Source organism: Aegilops tauschii, chromosome 3, assembly GCF_002575655.3.
Source record: "Aegilops tauschii subsp. strangulata cultivar AL8/78 chromosome 3, Aet v6.0, whole genome shotgun sequence".
NCBI classification, from domain to species: domain Eukaryota; kingdom Viridiplantae; phylum Streptophyta; class Magnoliopsida; order Poales; family Poaceae; genus Aegilops; species Aegilops tauschii.
The window spans coordinates 151,814,711-151,821,226 of record NC_053037.3 but is presented as its reverse complement, the minus strand read 5'-3'; positions in this window follow the sequence as shown (position 1 = coordinate 151,821,226).

The following is a 6,516-nucleotide window of genomic DNA, read 5'->3' as shown; positions in this document are numbered from 1 at the left end:
ACAGGGCCGCATATCAGGAGCGCTTCTGGCCATCGCGTGTGGGCCGCTGCGAGGGCCCACCGCATAGCTACGTTCGCATGCCCTTTGGCTTGCCGAGCGTGGCGTCGGCCTATCAGCGCAACATGCGACGTGTCCTGATGGCTCAGGAAGCCAGGTACCACGCCGTTCTGGAGGAGATGGAGACGGTCCTCAGGGAACCTCCCGAGCCCCAGAGCCTCCCGAGGCTCAGGGTCCTGGTGGCTCATGAGGAGTCATTTCTTCAATGCACGCCTTCAGCTGCACCAACTCTACTTCGTCTATAGAACCAGGTGACATCTTCCAAGCTCGTTTAAGATGGGAGCGCCCCTCGGGCTGCATTATCCCCAGGCCACATGGGTCCGTCCCTGTGGCATGTATCCCTTTTGCTTATGTCTTTAGCTTACCTTGCTGGGGGGCGCCCCTCGGGCTGCATCATCCCCAAGCCGCTCGGGCCGGACCCGATGGCATGTATCTTCCTGCATTTATCCAAGTTGATCTACTCTCCATGCTTTGCCTGCTCGCGGCTATCGCCTGTTCGATCGCCACCCGCCACGGGTCTGTTCATCCTATGCAATTCGCTTGCGCGTTAAAAGGGGGGCTCCTGAGCATCGCGACTCAGGAGCTCTTACTGGCTCTCCAGCCCTCACCCCCTGGCCTTGACCATGGCATCGCGACCTGGCATACCAGCGGCGGCTGAGCTCGCTCGAGGGCCGGGACCTGAGGACGTAGAGTGCTTGCATCTAACTGCCTTGCAGGAACATACAGTCACCAAGACTCAAGACCAGGCGCAACCCGCCTTGAGGTAGGGCCTCGTGAGTCCCGCGCTGGCTCACGAGTGCCTAGATACACCTCGCAGCCCTGCCGTGCAAGCCACGTGTCAGGGCAGGGCTGTACACGCCCCAGGGGCTCCTCCCGGAGGGGGCCCCCATCCCACGCCCAAGTGGAAGCACCATGCTCCGCGCTGGCTGTCAACACTGCCGAGGAGAGGCTATGCCCGTGCACAAGCGGAAGCACTATGCTCCGCGCTGGTGATAAACAACTGAGGGCGACCCCACGATCGTGCCAACCTCAGGGAGCCCAGAGCTCAGCGCCCAGCCTTACCGCAACGCCTCCCCTCAGGAGAGCCATGCATGGGGGCTGGGCACGGGGGCTGCGCTCGGGTCACGCCCAAGCGCACGCCACCCAACTAGGTCCCCCGGACCTGGGCATCGCGCGCCCCTCCCGAGGCCTCGGCGAGGGCAGGTATGGAAATTGTTTGCACGTCAAGGGGGACTCCTGAGCATCGCGACTCAGGAGCCTAACTGGTCACGTAGCCCCTCACTCCTTGGTCCGTCCTGGTCTCCGGTCGGCCCAATGGTGGTTGAGGTATGCGCGGGGCCGGGCTCTGCCGACGTAGAACATTAGTCTACCCTCGCGAACTCTCCCTATAAGCTGTTTGCGTGTCAAGGGGGACTCCTGAGCATCGCGACTCAGGAGCCTAACTGGTCACGTAGCCCCTCACTCCTTGGTCCGTCCTGGTCTCCGGTCGGCCCAATGGCGGTTGAGGTATGTGCGGGGCCGGGCTCTGCCGACACAGAACGCAAAGCAAATAGGAAGGAAATCGCAAAATCTCGAAGCAAATATTACAAGCATATTGTCCTCACAATACCAAATGAAAAGTCTAAACGCCTCCACAAGGCCTGATACATGTCGCAGGAACGGAACGGGAAGAATGGCCGCGGGTCACCTTTAGACGTCGCCGTCGCCTGCGGAAGGTGCTCCCCCATGAGCAAGTTTGTCTTCACCTTCACCACCAGCTGCAAGGTCGACGACATCGCCGGACAGAGGAGCGAAGACAAAACCGCGGAACTTCCTCAGCAAGGCCCCCACCTGATCTTGCACGGCTGTGGCAGCCGCCTCGTATTGATCTACAGCTACAGGCTCCAGCAGCTCGTCAAGGCAAGCGTTGGGGGTCGCGAAGGTGCAGGTGGCTAAAGACGCGAGTCAGCGCGGCTGAAGACAGGACGCGAGCTTCTGCCTCCGCCATGGGACCGAGACCATCAACGACCTCCTCAAGCGCCTTCACCACGAGAGGAAGCAGCTGGGCGGGGCCGTCCTCGTCGGTGTCCAGAGGCTTCTCTAGGCCGTGCTCGTAGAGCGTCTTCAGCGCCTTGCGAGATCTCTTCTCGAGATCGGCAAAGGCCGCGTGGTCTTCGGCCAAGACTCGCGCCTTGGCATCAAGATCGGCCTCCCTCGTCCCCATCTTCCTCCAACTCTTCCAACCGGTTGCGCTCGGCGGCCTGCTTCTTCCCCAGCTCCGCCAACTCAGCATCACGGTTCTTGACGACATCCTCCCGGGCCTTCATCTCCTCCTCCTTCGCTTGGCGGCAGCGCACCTCTTCGGCGTGCTTGTCGCGCAGGCTCTGCAACTCGCCCTCCAGCGCTTGGCAGTGGTCACGGGCGGCCTTGGCATCTTTTAGCGCCGCCTCATGATCGGTTGCAGTGCTGGCGGCTCCTTGCTTCTCCTTCTCGGAAGCCGCAGCGGCCTGGCCCAGCGCCACGCGAACTGCCAGGTCAGAGTGAAGCTAGCCAGAGGCCAACTCCAGACACCCAGCCACCAGGCGCGGGTCCGCGCTCAGGAGATCCGCCTGCAGCTGGATCATCTTCGAAAGGGCACGCGCCAAGACGGCAGCAGGAGCAGCAGAACCAGGGAGTGGAGGTGCAGTAGTGGGAGGAAGCGACATCGTCACCAGGGCTTGGGAGACCGCGGGTTCCGGAGCAGCTAGGACCTCGTCAGCCGTGCCAAGTACCGGCACCTCCAGAGCCACCGGGGCCATGGGGGCTGATTCCACGCGGCGATGCTCCTCTTGGCCTCACGAGGACGATCGGGCCGGGGAGATGCGGGCATTGTTGCCTCCTTTCTCCGCGGGAGGCACGGCCGCTGCATCTTCCCTCCTCCTCTTTGCAGAAGATGTCGGCCTGATCAACCAAGGGCGAGTATCAGGAAACGACGAGTACAAACAAGGACAAGGCGAAGCTTAAGACACTTACCGATCCACTGTGATGTATTTCACTGACCGCTTGGGAAGCTTGAAGACAGCTTCGGGACCTGAGGAGCAGGCGTTCGGGCTCCGGCGGCGCCAGGCGGAGCAGAGGCCGAGCCGGAGCCCGTCCTAGGAGGTGCCAGGGCGGAGGCGGCACCACGGGCTACCAGCGACGACCTACCCTTCGTCAGGATGAGGGGTTGCTCCCTCTCCCCTTGGAAGGCGTCGGCCTCGGCATCATCAGGAAGGGCGCAGAGAATCTCGGCCTTGCTCAGAGGGGAAGTATCCCCCACCTCTTCCAGGGTCTTCTCCGAGTCCACCTCCTCTTCCCCCTCTCCGCGGGACTCGCCAGAAGACACTTCCACTTGTTTCTGCGCCGTAGGAGCTCCTGGAAGCGCCGGCGGCACCAACCCGCGTGCATCAAAAGTCGGCCTGGAGGCGACGAATTCCTCCCGGTCCCGGCGTTGGAACAGGGGAACGAAGGCGCTAGGCGGGTACTCCTGGTTGTCCCCGACTATGAGGCGCAGGACGGCGTCCAATTCATCGCAGGGCAGGTCCCCTGGCCTCAGGCGGGTCTTGTTCCCCTCTTCTTCAAGCTCCTAGAGGGGGCGCGCGCGCCTGGAGTGGGGCAAACCACAGCATCAAGAACTCCCTCAGGAGCATCGCCCCCGTTACCTTCGCCGCCCTTGCGTTGCCCGGTTTCAGGTCGGTCATCATCTGCCCCAACACCAACGATGCCCGCTCGTCGATGAGCTCTGCCTTGGGCCAACCCCCGTTGGGAGGGGGCGCCGCTGTTGGCAACGCCAGACACGGGTCGGCGCGCTGGGCATCCATCATGACCCATTTGGATCGGATGTTGTCGGCCCTCTTCCCGGTGCTCGAGATCGAGTTGGCCTTGCCGCATGCGACGAAATTAGCACACCCGGAGGTGTGCTCGCCGCTGACGCGGAGGAAGAAGAAATGGCGCAGGAGCGCGACGGACGGCATAACGCGCAGGTACGCCTCACAGTAGTAGGCAAAGATGGCAGGAGGAGGACAGAGTTGGGATGGAGATGCAACGCCTGCAGCCCGTAGTGGTCGAGGACTTCATAAAAGAAATCAGAGAGGGAGGAACCAACCCGACGGCGACGCTACTCGAGAAGAAGGGGAAGAAGGTGCTCCCCTCAGGCTCCGGCTCGTCGGACGCGAGCCGAAGCTCCGTCTTCCCCCACTCATTGCTCTCGCCCGCCGTCAGCAGGCGCACGGAGGTGAGGCTCTTCTCCGTGACGGTGGGCGCCTCGAGGGCCAGCTCATACTAAGTCGGTGCTGAGGAAGTTTTGACTTTGCATGGCGCCATGGGCGGCAGATGCAGGGCAAGGATGGAGCAGATCTGGAGATAGAGGCGGCGAAGATCAAGAAAGGGGATCTGGAGCAAGGCAGGGAAGAAGCAACGAAGGCAAGTGCTGTCTGTGCCAGCCTTTTGTCAGGTCAAGCAGTTGCCGAAGCAGCGTGGGGAAGCGGAGACGCCCACGTCCAATCAACCGCCACGTGTCAACCGAGGCCACCGGCTTTTGGGGCCCGCGGTGCTCCGAACTTGACCCTTGGCTTCGCCGCGAAGCCAAGCCCGAGCGCACCTTGGGCCCGGGGGCTACTGTCGGCGTTCTGGGAACGGGGGTCCCCGGACTTGCCTGTCTGCGGCCCGCAGCGTGGCTAAGCCGGCAGGCCATACGGCCCATCTTCATCAACAAGGCATCCAAGACCCTCGCGAGGGTCCAAGCCTCACGAGGCTAACGACGCAAGACCTCCTCTAGAGTGACCTAGTCAGGCAGGCTCGCGAGGAGCAGAGATGTCAAGGCGGGGCAAACCTCACGAGGCCCTCGTGACGTGAGCCATGACGAACGACACCAGGCGGGCGCCAGCACGCGCAGCGTCCTTATTTCCTCTTTGGTGCTAAGGAGGCCAGCGCAGGCGAAGAGTACCGAGGCATCAGGAAAAGGTTGCTATATTGGTGCAACGAGACCAAGACCAGGAGGATGGCAAGACGGAGGTCATCGTGGAGCCCAAGACGGCGTCACCACCAGAGCTTTTCGTAGGAGAAGACCGCTTTTGTCAGGATAGCTTGTACTAGTTGTCCCCCTTCAAATTTGCCCGCCGTTGTTGGCTTCCTTCCCGCTCGATTATTTGGGAAGAGGACCAGGGCCAATATAAGTAGATCTAGCCACCATAGTAGAGGCATCTCATTTTAGCTTGATCCGACCCGATCGAGAGGCTACCCACAAGAACACCTCAACCTCAGGAGGCTGTTCTTCCCTTGTACTGTTCATCATTAGCCTGAGAGGCAATCCACCACCACCACACTAGAGTAGGGTATTACACCACAACGGTGGCCCGAACCAGTATAAACCTCGTGTCTTTCTGTGTTGCGAGTTTGTCGAGTTCGTCCGCGAGATCTTAGTGAGCTAGGGCGTAGATCGGTAGGAGGGAAAGACTCCGTGCGCACCCCAATGTTCGAACCTTAAGGGTTTGCCGGAACCCCACATCCGACAGAGGCATGCCGTGGAAGGTAAGCTTTGTTAAAAACTCAAGCTCAAAGGGCACCGAGCCCCATCCTGGGTGTGACCGATCAAAGCTCACCAGCGCGCCATCACAGAACAAACGCCGAGAAGATTCGAACACACGACTGCAGTCGAAAGTTGTCCGGAACCGGACGAAGAAATCAGCCGGTGGCGGACAGACTTCGACGAGCAAGTCACTTATTTGGATGTCGTGCGCAATGCCAAGAGCTTTGACAAGGTCATCTGGCGAGACGGGAGGCCGGTCGCCGTTGATGGTTACCATCAGCACTTTGCCGACAAACTGGTCGTCTAGAACCGCCATGCCACTGTTGAGCGACATCACACAGCGACCGAAGGCAGGACGGACCTCAGGATCTCCGGCTCAAAGATCCGCGTTGACCGGTGACATGATATTGAGCTTGAGTACAGGGAGTACAGGAGGGGGATTTGGGGGAACTGGAGTAGGAATCGAGATTCCAGAGGTGGGGGAGGGGCGGGAGATTGGGGATGAAAAGGTAGCTTGAATTTCGAACACGCGCCAATATGCTCTCGGCGCGCAAGTGCACGAAAACACCGGTGGCGCCCACATGTCGGCCTAAGAGTCCTTATTCTTTCTTTTTTGGAGAGCCCGGCCTTTTTTTGAGGATCTTTTGAGAGCCCGGCCTGAGAGTCATAATTGACCTGTTTGGCATTGCCTTACTACTCGGCCCATATTCAACGACACCTCACTAGCCCAAACAAGTGTACATTATCGAAAAGACACTGAGCTCAAATTATATAACTTGAAAAAAGGAGATACACTCTGAACACTGGAGAATGGTGATGCCCTCATTTAGCCCACCAGTAGTTCGAGACAATAAATAGTTCGAAACAACGATATATACAACATTCAAACACTGACTAGTGACTACTACTGACATAAACAGCAAGACATGATAGTT